Below are 17,829 nucleotides of genomic sequence, written 5' to 3'. Positions count from 1 at the left end.
CCACACGTTTGTTTATGTATTGTCTATGGCTGCTTTTGTGCTAGTGACAAAGTTAAATAGTTGCAGCAGAGACCATGTGGCTTACAAAATCTAATCTATTGCACTCTCTGGCCTTTTACAGGAAAAGTTTGCCGACTCCTGGCCCGGGACTTCAGTTTCCTTGTGTAAAATGAAGTTTTGTTTTTTAAGATTTTATTTACTTATTTTAAAGATTTTATTTGTTTATGAGAGACACAAAGAGAGGGGCAGAGACACAGACAGAGGGAGCAGCAGGCTCCCTTTGGGGAACCCAATGTGGGACTCGATCCCTAGACTCCGGGATCACACCCTGAGCCAAAGGCTCAACCACTGAGCCACCCAGGCATCCCTAAAGATTTTATGTATTTGACAGAGACCATGAACGGTGGGGAGATGCAGAGGGAGAGGGAGAAGCAGACTCCCTACCGAGTAGGGAACCCAACACAGGGCTTGATCCCAGGACCCTGAGATCATGACCTGAGCCAAAGGTAGACACTTATCCGACCGAGCCACACAGGCACCCCTAAGATAAAGTTTGTTTAAATAGTTGTTTGGATTCTTTTCAGCTTTGACATCTTAAGCTATCTGTAGAAAGTATATTTTTATTTGAAAATTGCCAGAGAGAAGGTTGTATGCATACATATGTACATTGTTTGTAGACCTTTAAGCAAATGTGTTTCATTACTCTTTTATCTTACTGCCCTTGACAATATTCTTTTTTTAAAAAAAATATTTTATTTATTTATTCATGAGAGACACACAGAGAGAGAGGCAGAGACACAGGCAGAGGGAGAAACAGGCTCCACGCAGGGAGCCCGACGCGGGACCTGATCCCGGGTCTCCAGGATCACGCCCTGGGCCGAAGGCGGCGCTAAACCACTAGGCCACTAGGGCTGCCCAACAATATTCTTCAAAACTACTGAATTACACCACAGGATTAAAGGGCCACAAGGTCTCATGGCTGTTTTCAGGGCCTATGTTGGTGTGCTTCCTTTCTCAGTGGCCTCAGAATGCTAACAGGTGTCCCAGGTGGATTGTGAGGCCCAGCCTGTGAGGATACGGAGAGTGTGCAGCTGGGTGTTTTGTCCTGTGGTGTCTGGTCCCAGGCTGGCAGCTGGGAATAATGGCAGAAGGCAAACTAAGCACAGACTCTTTTCTTCATCCTGTCCTCATTATCCTCAGAGAGTAAAAGAAAAGGGACCCAGTTGTCACACATGATCTATCAGCCCCTGTAAGGATCAGTGTTGTAGGAAATATTTTGCTTTCACATACCAGGCATGAGTGCTGTGACACAACCTTCAGGGCTTCTGAGTGGAGGCCCTGTTTACTAGCTCAAGGAGAATTGACACCAGAAAAAAGCTCACCTCAAGTGAATCCACTAAAAAATGGGGACCAGAATTGAATAGTATGTGGTGGGGGTTGGAGGTTAGAGGAAGTCTGGGACTACTGTGAAAACTGAAAAAAATGATAAAAGCATATTCATAATTTCAGATCCACTTTTGTAATGAAGAAAGAGCAAATGCTGTGTTTCTCAAGTGACACCATGTCTCATAGGCTGCAATATCCTTCCCGTTTTGATTTTTGTAGCATCATCATAGAGGAAATCTTTGCAAAAATATTTGAGGTCTTCCTGCGTTTTCCTCAATCTTTTGATAATTCCATTGTTCTTTTTTACAAGTTATCTTGGTGATCACTTTATCAACCTTTCCCTTTTGGTGTCTGGTCTGAGCCTGCCAGATCCACATTTTTGAGAGCTAAGTAGTTTTCTAGCATTATTTATCAAGTTCACCAAATTGGCCATCTTTTGCAAGATTTGCAATTATTGCAGTTAATCTGCACTATATTTGTGTCATTGGTCCTATGCCTATAATACAGTCAGAGACCAACAGAGGACTAGAATGTGTAGGATAGATGCTCTGGGTTCAGATACTAATGAAGCTAGGAGGGACTAAAGTCCATTCATTAGTGAATGTTTTTGTGTGACAACTTTCACTTTTCTGCATGATCTAATAGCTACGAGGACTTGGCCAACAAATATGCAAATGAAGACCTTTTTAATTTATATACAGATTTTTCTTTTTTAAGATATTATTTATTCATGAGAGACACAGAGAGAGAGAGAGGCAGAGACACAGGCAGAGGGAGAAGCAGGCTTCCTGCGGGACTCAATCCCCAGACCTGGGATCATACCCTGACCCAAAGGCAGATGCTCAACAGCTGAGCCATGCAGGCATCCCAATACAGATATGTTTTAATACACATATACTTTGAACTTAGCATTTACATTTTTCAGGACTTAGAGACCTCACAAGTACATGAATGGAAAAGTAAAAGCATTATTCAGGGTCTTGTTCTTTAAGATTTTATTTATTTTTGGGAGAGACAGAACAAGCATGAACAGGGAGAGGGACAAGCAGATTGTGCTGAGTGCAGAGCCTAACGTGGGGCTCAGTCCCACCACCCTGAGATTATTATCTGAGCCAACATCGAGTCGGACACTTAACTGACTGAGTCATGCAGATGCCCCTTTTTATTATTTTGTTTTTAATTTGTTTTTTGAGAGAGCGTGCATGAGTGTGGGTGAGGGGAGGGGTAGAGGGAGAGAGAATCTCCAGCGGACTCATGGCTGAACACAGAGCCTGATGGGGTGATCTCAAAACCCTGAGATCATGACCTGAGCTGAAATCAAGAGTCGGTCACTTAACTATCTGAGCCACCCAGGTACCCCAAGGTCTTGTTCTTTATAATAGCAAAATATTGGAAGTAACCCACATATCTGTCAATGAGAACTTGATTAAATACCATGGTCGTCTTACAGTGGACTACCATATATCTAGGCATGGATACATGTGCAAGATAGGAGGGAGAGAAAGTGAGTGGCAAAGTATCATATGCCGTCCTCCCTTTTTACTGATAGAAAGATATGGCCAGGAAGGTCCTAGAAGAACCCACACCAAACTCAGCAACTGTATCTGAGAGGTAGAATTATAGAAGGCTCTAATTTGTGTGATTTGTTGTGTTTTGTAAAACAACAACAAAAAACACTGAATAATTTCTTTTGTAATCTGAAAGCTTTAAAAAAAGTTTAATAAGATTATTTTGTCCAAATGAAGTTGGGGGAACCATTCCCCAATTTCAGTTTTGTTAGTGTTAGAGTGCAACTTTCCAAGACGGGAGAACACATGCTGGAAAGGGGTTGTTGCACCTAGCTATTGGGCCTCTGAAAAGCAGAACACCATCACTCCTTTGTAGCAGGATTCTCCCCCCAGCTGGGAGGGCTTGGTAGTTTCTTCCCCAGTAGAAGAGTGTATTTGAGGGATCTGAAGCTGGATTTTTCAACTTTTGGCACTCTTGACATCTTGGGCTGGGTGGTTACATGTGGAGGCTGACCCGCATGGGGTTGTTACGCAGCACCCCGACTTCTACTCACAAGATGAGTGGCATACATACTCCCTTCTCCCAGTTCTGGTTGCCAAAAATGTCTCCAGACATTGCCAAATGTGCCCTGCTGCAAAACTGTCCCTAGTTGAGTGAGAATCACTGGTCTAAAGCTGAGACCCCTCAGGGGGCCCTACTGGCTCCAACAGTAGAAAGTGTGACTCTTTGATCTTGGAGTCATGAATTCAAGCCCCACGTCGGGCATAGAGCTTCTTTTTAAAGAGGTTTTGTTTTCTTTTTTTTTTTTAAATAACAAAGCGGAGACACTTGTAGTCTTGCAGAATAGCAAAGAATTGAAGAAATAATTGAAGACTAACACCTACTGACCTGTTCTCACTTAAAGAAATAGGAAAGGCCTTTTTAAAGGTGGGACTATATCTTCTTTGGAGAAAAGGAAGATGTTAGTTCAGAAAAAAAGTATGCTTGATACTGGATTGAGGCTATTCCATTTCTCAAAAAAAGAAAAAGGAAGTGGGTGTCAAATGAATAAAATTATTCTTTGTTCAGAAGCGTATGGGCCATTGCCACAGCCAGAACATTTAGTAATTAAACCGGGGTATGACTGGAAGATTTTCTTAGGCAGGTGATGGGTAACTGTGGAAAGAATACTGGGTTTTGAAGTCATAATAAATCCCGGGTTCAAATCCTGACTCAAGCTTTTGTCAGGCATGTGACACTGGGATAGTTTTTTTGGTTTCCAAGTGATTATAAAGATTAAATGAAATAAACCTCTGTGTGCCTCGTATGTTGTGGTACCCGAGGCACTGGTTAGTTTGTATCTCACTGGGGCTGACCCTGGGCGTTGAGGCTTTGCTATCAGGGTGAGTGTGGAGTGTCCTCCCTCCAGTGTGAGCCTCTAAAACCATGTGGAAGGAGAGCTCCCAGGACAAGATAGTCCAGGACCGAGCTCCAGTGCAGTTTCTGGACAACTTCCATTATCAAGGCCAGAGTCTGTGGTCTGAGTATGCACAGCCAGAGGGACTTTTTAAAGATTTTATTTACTTGAGAAAGAGAGCACAAGCAGGGGGAAGGGTAGAGAGAGAGAAGCTGAACAGGAAGCCCGATGTGGGGCTCAATGTGGGGCTTGATCCCAGGACCCTGAGATGATCTGAGCTAAAGGCAGATGCTTAACAGACTGAGCCACCCAGGCGCCCTTACTGCAAAGCTTGATTCATTCAGTTTAGAGAATGTACTTTATCTAGAAGTCACTAAGAAGCCAAGTGAGGAAGTAACCTTAAATCCAGTTTTGGAATGAAGAAAATCTATATATACCACGACCTTTGGAGAAGGAGGACAAAAAAAAAAAAAAAAAATATATATATATATATATATATATATATATATATATATATATATAGCCTATCCCCTTGACAGAGAACTCTGATAGAGTTCTCAAATCTATCAGATCCAACATGCTTTTGTGTAACTAATATTTCAAAACATCCACTTTAGGATCCTGAAGTGAAATTCATAGATAGCATACACGGACTCACAGGATTCCAAAGGAGATAAATGATCTAATATAAATGATGGATAAAGAAAAAAGATACGGGATCCCTGGGTGGCGCAGCGGTTTGGCGCCTGCCTTTGGCCCAGGGCGCGATCCTGGAGACCCGGGATCGAATCCCACATCAGGCTCCCGGTGCATGGAGCCTGCTTCTCCCTCTGCCTGTGTCTCTGCTCTCTCTCTCTCTGTGTGACTATCATAAATAAATAAAGATTAAAAAAAAAAAAGATACATTTCAATATGTAAATACTCAAGCATAAATATACAAAAGACATAATGAAGGAGTTAGATGCTTGCACCTAAACAGAATTGTCTTGAATGTGACCACAGCATCATGTTGTCTTGGCAGCTCAGATAGCACAATACATTTCAAATGAAACAGTATCATCTTTTTTTTATTTACTCAGTTGTGATCCTGGAAATTTTAAGTATATACACAACAACAACAAAAATACCAACCTGTGTTTTATACATCAAATCAAGTTATAGTCTAGGCTCGGATAACGATAAATAGGTTTTTCCACCTACGTGTATGTCCAGCAGGACGTATTTTGTTAAATGAAGCAATTCTTGTTGAGAATCTCACTCTGCACGATGCCCCTTGCATGCAAAATATCAGAAAACCCTGGTCATGGCGACAACCATAAATGACCCCGTGACTTCCCAAGTTCACCCTTGGAGAACTGCTGACGTAGACAGAAATGGCCCGGGGGCTGTGGACTGAAGCCTCCAAACTGAAGGACAGATGTGATTTCCTCTTCCCCCTACCCCTTCCTCCTTTTCCCTCCTTCCCTACTAAAAAGTAATTATTTTATTGAACCCCTACGTATGCTCTACAAGTCATGGCTCAAGTTCTCGTCCAGAGTCACATTACCAAGACTGGAATCGACAGGCCATCCTGGAATCGACACTGAAGGACTTCTTGTTCCATGGAGTTTTACAGCATTGATGTTAGACACGCCTTTCTTGGTTTTTGAAAGAAAATCAAGAAAAATGTATTTATTCTGCATAGTTTCCCTAAGGCCTTGCTGGCTGTTTCTAGCCCTAACTAGGTGCAGGGCCACACCCAGGTCCCAGCCCCTCTCTCTTGCCTCCTTGCTCACCAGGGATGGAGATGCACCCCCCAGTCCTCAGGAGAGAAGCAGCTACCCATGTCCTCCTCCAATGCTTCTCTTCACAGCTCGCGCCCTCTGGCAGGCTCTACGTGCAGAATGCCACCATGTGTTCTAGCCTTCTCTCTTCTGGTCTTTGTGCGGGGCATTCCCTCTGTGCAGAAGCCCCTGCCTTCTTCCTCACTCCTCAAGGCTAACCAGCTCTGTCCCCCTCTGTAAACCTTCCCTGGCCATCCCCAAGCTGGGATTCAGGGTCCCTTCTGTGTACCTCTTGTACTTGTCTGCATCCATCGGTGGTGGCGCTCTCAGCACTTTGTCATTACTGTTTTGTCATTGCCTGGTGTTTGTATCACCTGCTCAAGAGAAAAACATACAAAGGTTAAGGATGCGGGCCCCGGAAACAGTGTGCCTGGGTCCAAGTCCTAACCCCTCTAGCTCCAAGTGGTACAATCCTGAGCAAATTACTTCGTCTTTCTGGATCTACCTCATAGGGTTGTTGTGGGGATTATATGCGTCAAGGCAGGTAAAGCCAGTGGCATACATTAAATACTCAATAAATGTCAGTTCAGGGCTGTACGTCCTTGAGGGCACAGACTGTCTTATTCACGACTGTGTCCCAACACCCAGCATGGGACCTGGCACACAGTAGGCAGCCAACCTTTGTTGACTGAGTCAGTGAATGACTATCATCTTTTAATCACTTGCAGACCATCTTGTCCTCTGCTTCCTGTTTTTATAATCAACGATCTTTAAAAGCAAAGGCCCTCTAAAGAAAGAAACCAAATATGTACAGATTATCTGCCCAAAGAATTGGTGCTGTGCAGAAGTCGCCAGTTTGAGACAAGCGTTAGGACAATTGGATTCTGATTCTCTTGGCTACATCTTGCTGTGTAATTTGAGTTGGATGCACAGCAATTTAATGACTTGGAACAAGAATCAAAAGATTATTGAAGGTGGCTGATGGCCACGATCCAGGTAATGCCTACTGTTTCCCCATCCATCTGCCACTTGAAAATGAAAATCCCAGGGAAAAAGAAGGGGAAATTGGAAGTCATTATGATATCTTTGCTCCCTCATTCAACCATTGCACAAACACCTGTTGGGTAACTTGTATGTGTCAGGCACCGGGAACATGGGGGGAAAAGAAGATTTCTGCCCTCTCCGAGTTAACATTCTTAATGGGGAAGATAGTAGCAAACAATGTACCATTTCCCTGGCACCCCTAGAACAGAAGCTCTGAGTGCTCATTGTTGGGGGCCATTTCAGGGCCAAGGGTACCTTGGATCCACCTCCCTGGCACTCAGCTTCCAGACTGGGATTTTGTCATAGGAGTCCTAGGCCCTCGTGTCCTTGACCTGATCAGCTGGCTCCACTTGCAGGGCTGCCAATGTAGTCACCTGTTTCTGGTTCTGAGGTGTAAAGTCGTCACCTGCTGCCATTACACAAAGATCCATTTCCCCTGGACCATTGCTCAGGTATGACACAGCTGATGGTCGGGGCCCTGTAGCAAAACCTCACACCCACGGCTCTGTCCGGTGACAGAGGCAGTGACTATCTGATGATGGGTGCTGACAAATGCTTGTGGTGGGGCGTGTGCCCATCTGGAGGCTGTCCTGCCACTAACAAACCCCACCCGTTCCCCAGCTGGGAAACACCACAGCCACCGCACCGAGCTTCTCCCAGTTTTCACCTGCCCACTGCAGGTGTGTGTTTTGTTTTTAGGATTTTATTTGAGAGAGAGCACGAGCAGGGGAAGGGCAGAAGGAGAGGGAGAAGCAGAGCCCCCCACTGAGCAGGGAGCCTGATGTGGGGCTCGATCCCGGGATCTCAAGATCATGACCCGAGCCAAAGGCAGGTGCTTAACCGACTGAGCCACCCAGGTGGCCCCCACTGCAGGTGTTTCTGTAACTTGCACCAGGCTTTCCAGCGTCAAAGCACCGACCGGGTTGCTTTTTCTAACTACTATTACTCCTCCACAGCACAAAACATGTTTATTGTTGAAAAAAATTTCGGCGTAGCAAGGTAACTTCCATTAACCCACTCCCTAGAAATAATAGCTGTTGACCGGGTGGCTCAACCCCTAGATTTTCGAAATCTGCAAAAATACGTAACTTCCATTGAAACGAAGGTGCATTATCCTGCCGTCTGTGTCAATAAATGGCACTGAGACAGCTGGACAGTTACTTTCCTCCTTAGGCACAATCATTTCCAGATAAAGCAAAGACTTAAAAGGAGAAGGGCTTCCGAAGTATGTCACAAAATCCAGAAACCATAAAGGAAAAGGCTAATTAATTGGACTACATAGAGACCGTAAAACTTCGTACATTAGAAGCAGTTTGGCAGGATTTAGCGAGGGGGGAAGCTGCATGCACCTCACGACTCCACGTTCTCCAGAAACTTTCCCACTGGGCTCAAGGGAATAAATGCCGGGGACTTTTCACTCAGCATTACTTGTAAGAGCAGAAAAAACCTGAGGGGCACCCGGCTGGCTCCATTGGTAAAGTGTCCATCAAACCCTTGATCTCAGGTTCTGAGTTTGAGCCCCACGCTGGGGAGAGAGGTCACTTAAAAATAAAAAAATTTGAAAAGAGAAGAAAAACTGAGGCACACCTCCAAGTCCATCAATAGGAGGATAGGAAGATAGCTGTAGTGCATTGCGACTACAAAATCCGACACAGCAGTGAGGACACACGATCTGGAAGGACTCCCCTCCCCTCCAGGTTCAGTCTGTGTCCCAGAGACAAGGAGCGGTGTCTAGAGGCATTTTTCGTTGTCACAACTCGGAGGGTGAGGGCTGAGGTGCTGGCATCTGGTGGGTAGAGGCCAGGGCTGCTGCTATGATACACAGGACAGCCTTCCAACCCCAAGAATTATCAGGCCCCGAGTGTCTCGGTGCTGAGGTTGAGAAATCTCGAGTGAGCCTGAATTGACAGGGGCAGATCCCACCAGCAATCTTGAGTGAAAAAAGGAAGTTGCAGAATGATCCAGTTTGATATTTTTACAGATACATATATAGCACAAAAATCACATATGGGAATAATGCACACCCACTCTGCAAATCTGGAACGATCCATCCAGACCTGTTTTTTTTTTCTTTTATTTTTTTCTCATGATGCCGGAAAGGTCTCTTTATTGACATAGAGGATAAATAGTAGTGACAGGTGTGTGCCCCCTTGTCTGTTTTATGTCGACTAAATTGATAGCTATGCAATTCTCAGGATAAACGAGGTGCGCATTTTCACCGTTGAGATAACATATTGTTAAAACGGTTCTCCTAAAAGCTTGTGCCAATTTCCATTCCCACCTGCAGGTGACAGTTGTCATTTCCTTTTTTGCTCTGCCTCCTTCACTCGGGTATGAGCCTCTCGAGGACAGGGCTGGCGACCCTTGTCTGTGTGTCTTCCATGTCTTGATTGGTGCTTCAACCTACAATCTGGTCAAAAGGACTAAGGCTTTGGTTTACATTGCGAAATCGGGTCAGAGGACAGATTGCCACCCATATCCTCAAGAAACTCCCAGAGTAGTTTCGTTTGTGTGTCACCGACAATTCCAGTGTGAGGGTCTGCTGTGTCCTACGGGCATCTGAGAAGAGAGAGGCCGCAGGGGTAGGAGTGGTCTAGGAAGTGCTACTGAGCCAGGTCTTGAGGCACGAGGGGCCTCCCCATCCTTGGAGAAGCAGAGGAATGGCATTCCAGAAGGGCAACAGCTCAAGCAAAGGGGTGGTGCCAGGGATGAGTAAGGCATGTTTGTGAGACAGGACGGAGGCCATTGGTGCACAGACGCCTGAGGAGGATCTGATTAGCACGGAAAGTGGTGCCTGGTCGGGGGCAAGCCTTATCCAACAGGCTAAGACGTTTGAGCTTTTTCCTGGAGGCACAAGGGAGCTAACAGGGATGGGGAGGTAGAGGAAGAAAGGCCGCTCTAACCGGGCAGATCTGTCACAGCTGGGCCGCCGGGCAGGTGCACCTGCACTGGGCTCGCTGGCCAGCCGCCCCGCCGGGCCCCCCTCTGCAGGCACCCAAAGCTAGATCCAGCCCTGGGTGAGGAAGGGTGGCCCCCGGGAGGGACAGGAGAGAGCCGGGGGGCCTGTGAGGCGGGGAGAGGCACAGTCCCCGGGGCCCAGAGGACCCGCTGGCACCTGGCACCAAGTAACCTGCTGATCCCTGTTGCCACATCCAGGCGTGGGCTGACAGCGCCGGAGCCCACTCGCGGTGACTCTTGACAGCTGACTTTGTGCCTCTCTCCTCAACTGCATGTTCAGTGACAACAAGCTGGAAGCTTGAACTTGGTCCCGGTGGAAGTATTTGCACCATGGAAATCGCTACGCACTACACATGGGGGCTCTCTGTCCCCCAGCGCCAGTTTTCCAACGCACCAATGGCTATTTCCTTCTAGAAATGGATTCTGCGATTAGATTTGGGGAAAGATGGAAGGGAGATTCTTGTTTAGGGAAGCCAGATGGAAACTTTAGGAAGATAAGCGTGTGGCCAAATAATGGAGGCACCATCCGGAGAAGTGAACTCTGATTCCGGAAGGCAAAGGCTGGGCCTCCAGGGGCGCGGTCCATGCAGCTGAGCGTAGTGGTCGCCAGCACTGAGTGCACCTGAGACTGCACGGGCTTGAATCCTGGCTCTGCTCCGCACTAGCTGTGTGACCTTGGGCAAGTCACTTTGCCTCTCTGTGCCTCATGTTTGTCATATGAAAAATGGAGTGTATTATTAACGCATCTCATAGGGTCCTTAAGAGGATGAAATGACTTAGATGGACATAAAGCCCTTAGAACAATTTTTGGCAAGAAATCAGGGCTTTATCAATATTTGTGAAATACACAAAAGAGAAAACAGAAGTACCCAGAGAGGCAGTGTGACTTACCTAAGGTCACACAGAAAATGAGCAGCAGAGCTGGCATCAGAGCCCAAACGTCTGCCATGGCAGATGGTCCCACTAGTCTTATCTGGCTTTCTTTGGCCCGCATAAAGATTGTGGGGCTCCTGGGGATGATGATTCATGTGTCCTGGTGTTGGATGTTTACGTAGAAAGGGTGGAACAGGCAGTGGCCTCTGCCCTGGAAGGGCAGGTTGTTGAGATGCCCTCTGGGGTGCACAGCCTCCTCGGCCTGGACTGGGGCACCCAGGATCCCAGGCAGGACACTGACCTATTACTGCACTTTGGCAGGTCATTGAGCTGGGATGGCCCCGGGCCCGAAGGGAGTTGGCCAACCTATGAGTTGCAAACAAAGAAGACAGAGATGCTTTTGTTGAGTGCCCCCTCTACGTACCGGCAGCTCGGTCAGTCACCACATGCAGGCACTGTTCTAGGCACTTGAGATTCAGCAATGAACAAAGTAGTCAAAGCCCCTCTTCCTGTAGACCCGATGTTCCAGGAGAGACAGATGACAAACAAGTAAACTGAGGGTCTTAAAGGAAGAGGGGGCCGGGAGAAGCAGGTGGGGCATGGCTGGCGATGGGGTCAGGAAGGACACTCAGAGGAGGTGATATATGAGCAGTCCTGAAGGATGTGAGTGAGCAACCGTGCGTCCATAGTTTCATGAAACCCTCCTGCTCCCTCATCTACTGATGAGGAAGCTCAGAGGCATGCATTCACCTGCTCGAGGTCACACGGCCCATAAGTGTTGGCACGAGATTCAAACCCAGCTCTGCCTCCCAGTCCTTGTTACTCCCCAGAGTAGCCCAAGGACACTGGGGTCATCACAAAGCCTGGGTGTGTGTGTTGGGTGGGGGCAGCCAGGGTCACGGGGCTGGGAGGGTATATCCTGGGCGACTGAGGTGAGCAGGTCTGGAGTTCACTCTGGAACACCTCCTTGAAGAGGTGGGTTAAGAGCTGAATCTTCAAGATCCGGAAGGAAGGGCAATTCTAAAGGTGGAGGGTCTGGCTTATCCACAGGGTCAGTGGGAACAGTGAAGGCCGTAGGCAGGGAGGCACCCGCTTTACGATGGAAGTTCAGTGCAAATTCTCAGTGAGAGAAGAGGTCCTCAAATTCAGGTCGTGTGCCCGGTTCTTAATCAAAAGCCTTTTACCATCACACAGAGGAGCATGACGCCCATAGGCCCTGCCTCAGAGAGCAATGGAACAGTACAAGACCAAACAGCCTCCAGGATAGACTGTGTCCAACCAGAGACCACACGTGCCCCCCACCCCCCACCGCTGCTTCCTCAGCTCAACCATTTGGCTCTTCAAATCCCATACCTCTCATTGCCTCTTGAACCAACAACAGACAAAAATCTTTGGTTCATTCATTCACTAAGTATTTGTTGAGCACTTACTGTGGACCACGCACAGTGCCAGGGGTGGGGGGCCTCAGCAGTGACCGAGATGCTGCCCTCACCCTCACTGAGTCATCTGTCCAGTGGTGGAGGCAGACATTTCATGGAGGACAGTGCAGATTAATTAGGATTCTGAGGAAATGCCACAGAGGACAAAGCAGATCAAATGGAGCAGCGTCCGCGCCATCCCTGGAGTAGCTCACCAGACTCACCTCAGGCCACATTTTCACAGGACTGGGCCAAGGGGCCCGTCTCTGCAGGCCCGGCAAAGAGAGGTGGGTGTTGGGGTGGATGGAGGGCAGAGCAAGGAACAGAACTTGTATGGTGTGAGGAGGGGAAGTTTACCTCTGGGGCCCCGAAGCCAGCTGGGAGCGACCACTCCGCCAGAGCTGTCCCCAACCCCGTCCTCCACCAGAGGGTGCCCCAGCTGAGGGCAGGGAGAGGACCTGGGCAGAACGAGGAAAGGAGAGAGAAAGCTCATGCAGTTGAGGGGCACCTGTGAGAAGGGGGAGCCCGATATTCTGTTCTTGGGATGGATGTTCTGCTCAGGCCGAGTCTGTTGACTGGCCCCAGCCCCCCTAGAAGGGGAAGAGGTGCTGGGGAACAGGGCCCAGTACCCAGAGGCTGGTGAGCTGCTCTTCTGTGGGGCTGAGCAGAGCCGGCTGGAGTGAAGAATGAGGGGGGTGGGGTGGGGGGAGAGGTAGGCCCAGATGGGGGAACCCAGTGGAAAAGTTGGGAAGGCAGACACTGCTCCCCCCACCCCCGCGCCGGGCACACCTGCACGGCTCCCACCCCTGCGCAGTGAGGTGCTGCTCACAGATCTGTCTCCGCGCACAAGCACTCCTAGTCCTTCGTCGCCTTGCCTGGCAGTATTTTCTTCACAGTGCTTAGCCCTGCCTGACTGACATTTGCTTGAATCATCTGAAATCAGCAATTTCATGTGGCTCAACCTAATGCCACCGATTTGTTCAGTGGTTCTCCAGCTGCCTCCGCAGCAGGAAGGTCAGCTCCATGAAGGGATGGGGGGTGGGGGGGTGGGGTCTTTATCTGCCACATTTCAGTTACATCCCCAGCACCTGGGCCAGTCCCTGGCGTGCAGTAGACCCTCAATAAACAGTGAGTGGATGGGCGCAATGCTGGGTTAAAGGTTGGGGGGGGCGGGGTGGAAACTAAGAAACAGACTCTTCACTCCAGAGAACACACTGATGGTGACCAGAGGGGAGGTGGCGGGATGGGGGAAACAGGCGATGGGGATTAAGGAGGGCGCTGGCTGGCCGTGATGAGCACCAGGTGATGTGTGGGTGATGAATCACTCTATTGTACACCTGCAACTAATACTGCACTCTATGTTAACAGGAATTTAAATGAAAACTTAAAAAATGTTTTAAAAGCGCGGCGCCTGGGTGGCTCAGTGATTGAGCGTCTGCCTTCGGCTCAGGTCATGATCCCAGGGTCCTGCATCAAGCTCCTTGCAGGGAGCGTGGTCTCCCCCCTAGTTAACAAGGCACAGGGCAGCCACCACACGCGGCGCGGTCTTCCCTCTGCACTTCCCTACCTCCTCTCAATTTTGACTGTTTTGTGGAGTTTTGAAAGCCCTTAAGGAGCAGGGGAGTCTCTCAGAGCTGGAACCAGAGCTCTCTTTCCATTTTGTCCTGACGAGACCCCAGGCACATCATGCTTTCTCACTTTGTAGCAGCCTCCTGGCCAATTGTGGGGAGGATGTGAGTGGCTGGCCCTGCGCTTAGGACAGGGAGAGCTGTAGTGTTTGAAAAGTGGTCAGATTCCCGAGGCAGGTTGGAGTCTGGGTGGCCAGGGTGGAGGGCACGGGCAGCCAGCCTCGTTGTTTTGTGAGGCTTTTGTCTCTGTCCTAAGAAACCAGTCATCAGTACCCTCAAAACCCATGCCCTTGCCCTCTGATATCACTAGCAAGACAACACAATAGTCACCTCCCAGAGGTTGCTGGGTGCTGGGCTGCCTACTTGGTGGTTAAAAGTGCAGATTCTGGAGCAGGACAACAGGCTGGAAAATCACATCCACCAACTTCTTGGTCTCGTGTGACTTTGGGCAAATCACCTAACACCTCTGGGCTACGGTCTCTCCATCTGTCCTAGGGGAACAATAGCCTCCGGACAAAACAAAGCAGCTCTGACATCCCGGAGCTGCCTGGCCCTCTCAGCCAGGCCTTGGTGTTGCTCAGAGCTGGCCTGGCACAGCTCCCCCTTGGTGTGCTCCTGTTGCACACAGATAAGGCCATCTGTGACCGTGATAGGTCAAGATAAAAACAAGACCATTCCATAATCACGTCTGAAAACAGACAAAACATGAATCTTGTCCAGACCACAAAAATGACCAATCATCCCCTGCAGAGCTAATCTGAGTAAAGGCTGCTTCTCAACCAATTACGGCTTCTCCCTTCTCCGGCTGGCCCTCCTTCTAGGTAAGATTTAAGATACCCAGCCCGGCCTCGCCTCTACTTCCTGACAGCATCTAATCCAGATCAAAGTCTTGCTTCCTTAAACCCTTCGCCGATCACCTAACACAAATGCAGACATTAGAGCAAGTCCTTTCTAGCACCCTGTTACCAAGACGCCCGTGGATCCCCCTCATGCACATTCCTGGCTGCAAGGAACAATGAACCCTGCTTGTTCACTCACAGGTGTGCTTCACGTCACCTTTGGCTGGAGGCACTGACAGGCCCTACCTCGTGGGGTTGTTGCTGTACTGCCCTAGGGATGACACATTCCCAGGACTCTTTAGTTACATCTGCCCTGCTTTCCTATCACTTCCACTTTACAAAGGTGTCACTGAGACTTCTGCAGAGAAGGGCAGTAGCTTTGTTCAGGGCCACACAGCCAGTGGTGCAGAGTTAGGGTGGCAACTCGGGCCCCCTTCCAAAGTTGGCTTCCTAACCCTCTTGCCTCCACCTTGCCTCCAGGGCAGAAGCCAACATGACAACGTTGGGCCAACATCTGGGAGGAGAAGAGCAGAGGGTCTTGGAGTTGAAAGAGAAGCCTGGGGCTACAAGAGGGGCACACCCAGGACGTCCTCAGGGACCCCCTATGCTTCCTCTCCCAACCGTGACTTCCCCGACTGGATCCTCCAAGGGATTCTTCTCTGAGGATGTGTGCCTTCTGAGTAAACACAGGCCCAGCTGAGGCCCGAGAAGGTGGGGGTCAGTGTCATCGGACTGAGGCCTGAGTCACTTCCTGACCATTGCTTAAGAGGCATCCAGTGCCACAGCCTGAGTGGCCAGCTCATGCCCTCACAGGACTCGGGCAGGTGCACTTCCCTGGTATTCCTCAGCTTTCTGGGCTCACCTCTGCCCATGCTCAGGTTATTGAGACATACAACAAAGATGCAGAAGCCCTGTCCCTGCCTTGGGGAACTGGATATTCAACCCGAGGTCTCTGGACCATTCTATCTTGCCTTGCACCTGGTCCTGAACTCCGGCTCCCAGGACCTCACCCCAGCTTCAGAATCAGGATGCCTTCCCCTGGCACCACCAACCCCAAAGGTCCAAATCTCCTGCAGCCCTTGCAGGCACATAGCCCCTTCCCTTTTCCTCCCACAGGTCCTAGGATCAGAGTAGAGGATGGGGCAGGGAAGATGCCAGATGCCCTAGTGTAGGATGTGCAGAGGGAGACATGGTTTGATCAGTAGACATGTCCTCATGATGCGAGTAGGGGGGCTGGTTTGAAATACAGACCATTTCCTTTAAGAATTAAGACCTTTCAATCCAGAGACATCGCATAGGCTTGCAGCTGAGAACACAGCCTCTAGAGCCAGGCTATGCTCCCATCTTTAACCCAGCTCTGCCCTTTAGCAGCCGTGCAACTTGCAGCAAGTTACTTAACCTCTCCCTACCTCAGGTTCCTCATTTCTAAAATGAGGATAATAATAGTACTGACTCATAGATCTCTCACCAGGAGTAAGGGAGTTGTATATGTAAAACACTTGGAATAATGACTGGCACACGGCAAACACAAGTGTTCAGTAAATAGTTCGCCACTTTGAATGGGCCGACTCCTCCATTCATTCTCAATACAGTTTTTGACATCCTACTGTGTGCCAGATATGAATAAGGCAGGGTCCTGGAATGTGATGCCTGCTGGGCATTTCTGTGGGATCCCCGCACCGTCCCCGTCCTGCAGTGGTCTCCAGACTGTGCCTGATGCTGAACGACGCTGGGAGTGACCACGGCCCAGGGCTTGGGCCACAAGCAAGTTCCTTGCCTTCTTCAAGATCTCTTCTCTCCCTTTGATTAAGTGAAGCGAGTGGTCCCCACCCCTTCCACGACCCCTTCCCTGTATGAGCACAGAATCAGCCACCAGACACAGGTGGCAGAAGGCCCTGGCCCGTCATTGCCCTCATGGGGCATTAGGATGCCAGCAAAAAAAAACGTTCAAAATTGGAAATTTGGGCCTGGACTGGAAAGTTGGTGCTATAGAATCACTGTTGGTAATTTTAGATGTAAAAATGACATTGTGGTTATGTCTTAAAAGCAGTCCTTAGCCTTTAGAGACACAAAAAATATTTATGGATGAAATTATATGATACCTGGTGTTGCTTCAAAATGATGGAAACAAAACTGGCTGAGAGTAGGGACGCCTGGGTGGCTCAGCGGGTGAGCGTCTGCCTTAGGCTTGGGATGTGATCCCGAGGTCCGAGATGGAGTCCCGCGTCGGGCTCCCTGCAGGGAGCCTGCTTCTCCCTCTGCCTGTCTCTGCCTCTCTCTGTGTGTCTCTCATGAAGAAAGAAATAAATTAAAACAAAACAAAACATCAGCTAAGGGTTGATATAACTGTTGAAGCTGCGGGGCTGGGGTCACGATCGCCAGAAAGTGAGGTCCCGAGAGTCTCTGAGCGGAGCGGGTTCGAAATGCACAATCTTGGCTCCGCCCCAGATCAACTGGGCCAGAGTGTGCATTCTTTTTTTTTTTTTTTTTTAAGATTTTACTTATTTATTCAAGAGAGACACAAAGAGAGGCAGACACAGGCAGAGGCAGAAGCAGGCTCCATGCAGGGAGCCCGACGTGGGACTGGATCCGGGATCCCGCAGCCACCCAGGGATCCCCCCAGTCTTTCTAAGCAAACACAAGTCCCAGGGGATTCAGGGCACGTTCAAACGTGGGACTCACCGGTCTCGTCTGTCTACTTTCGTACCTTTTCGAAACTTGCCGTAATCAAAAGTTGTGGGGTTTTGTTTCTCCAGAATCGTCTCCACCAGCTCCACCACCAACCCCGCGCAAGATCCCCCCTCCCCAGTCTCGGGCCGGGGGCCCCGGGAGCCCTGTCCCCCCGCCTCCGCCCCCGGGAGCCCCCCGGGCCTCCCCAGCACCCGCTCCCGCCGCCTGCTCACCTGCCGGCCGGGCTGCGGCGGGGCCCCGCGCGGGGGCCGTGGGCAGGTCCGGCGTGGCCGCGCCCCGCGCACCTGGGCGAGCCGGCAGGTGGGACGCGCCGAGCCCGGGCCC

General features: G+C 49.4%; 1 long non-coding RNA gene across 4 annotated transcripts; it reads right to left on the bottom strand.

Annotated features, from left to right (window-relative positions):
- Positions 1-5,330: 5,330 nt before the first annotated feature.
- Positions 5,331-17,810, bottom strand: LOC140637137 (uncharacterized). Of its 4 annotated transcripts, none has more exons than XR_012034382.1 (3): positions 17,718-17,810; positions 6,344-6,428; positions 5,331-5,928 (listed from the first exon to the last, which is right to left on the bottom strand). It is a non-coding gene; the product is annotated as an uncharacterized lncRNA (long non-coding RNA). The 4 variants fall into 4 exon arrangements; XR_012034383.1 differs by lacking the exon at positions 17,718-17,810 and adding an exon at positions 16,917-17,686; XR_012034380.1 differs by having other exon boundaries at positions 5,331-6,428.
- Between the last annotated feature and the right edge of the window lie 19 nt (positions 17,811-17,829).

The sequence above is a fragment of the Canis lupus genome, chromosome 7 (assembly GCF_048164855.1).
Source record: "Canis lupus baileyi chromosome 7, mCanLup2.hap1, whole genome shotgun sequence".
Lineage (NCBI taxonomy): Eukaryota > Metazoa > Chordata > Mammalia > Carnivora > Canidae > Canis > Canis lupus.
Note: the sequence above shows the minus strand (reverse complement) of the source record. Positions and strands in the feature narration are given on the sequence as shown.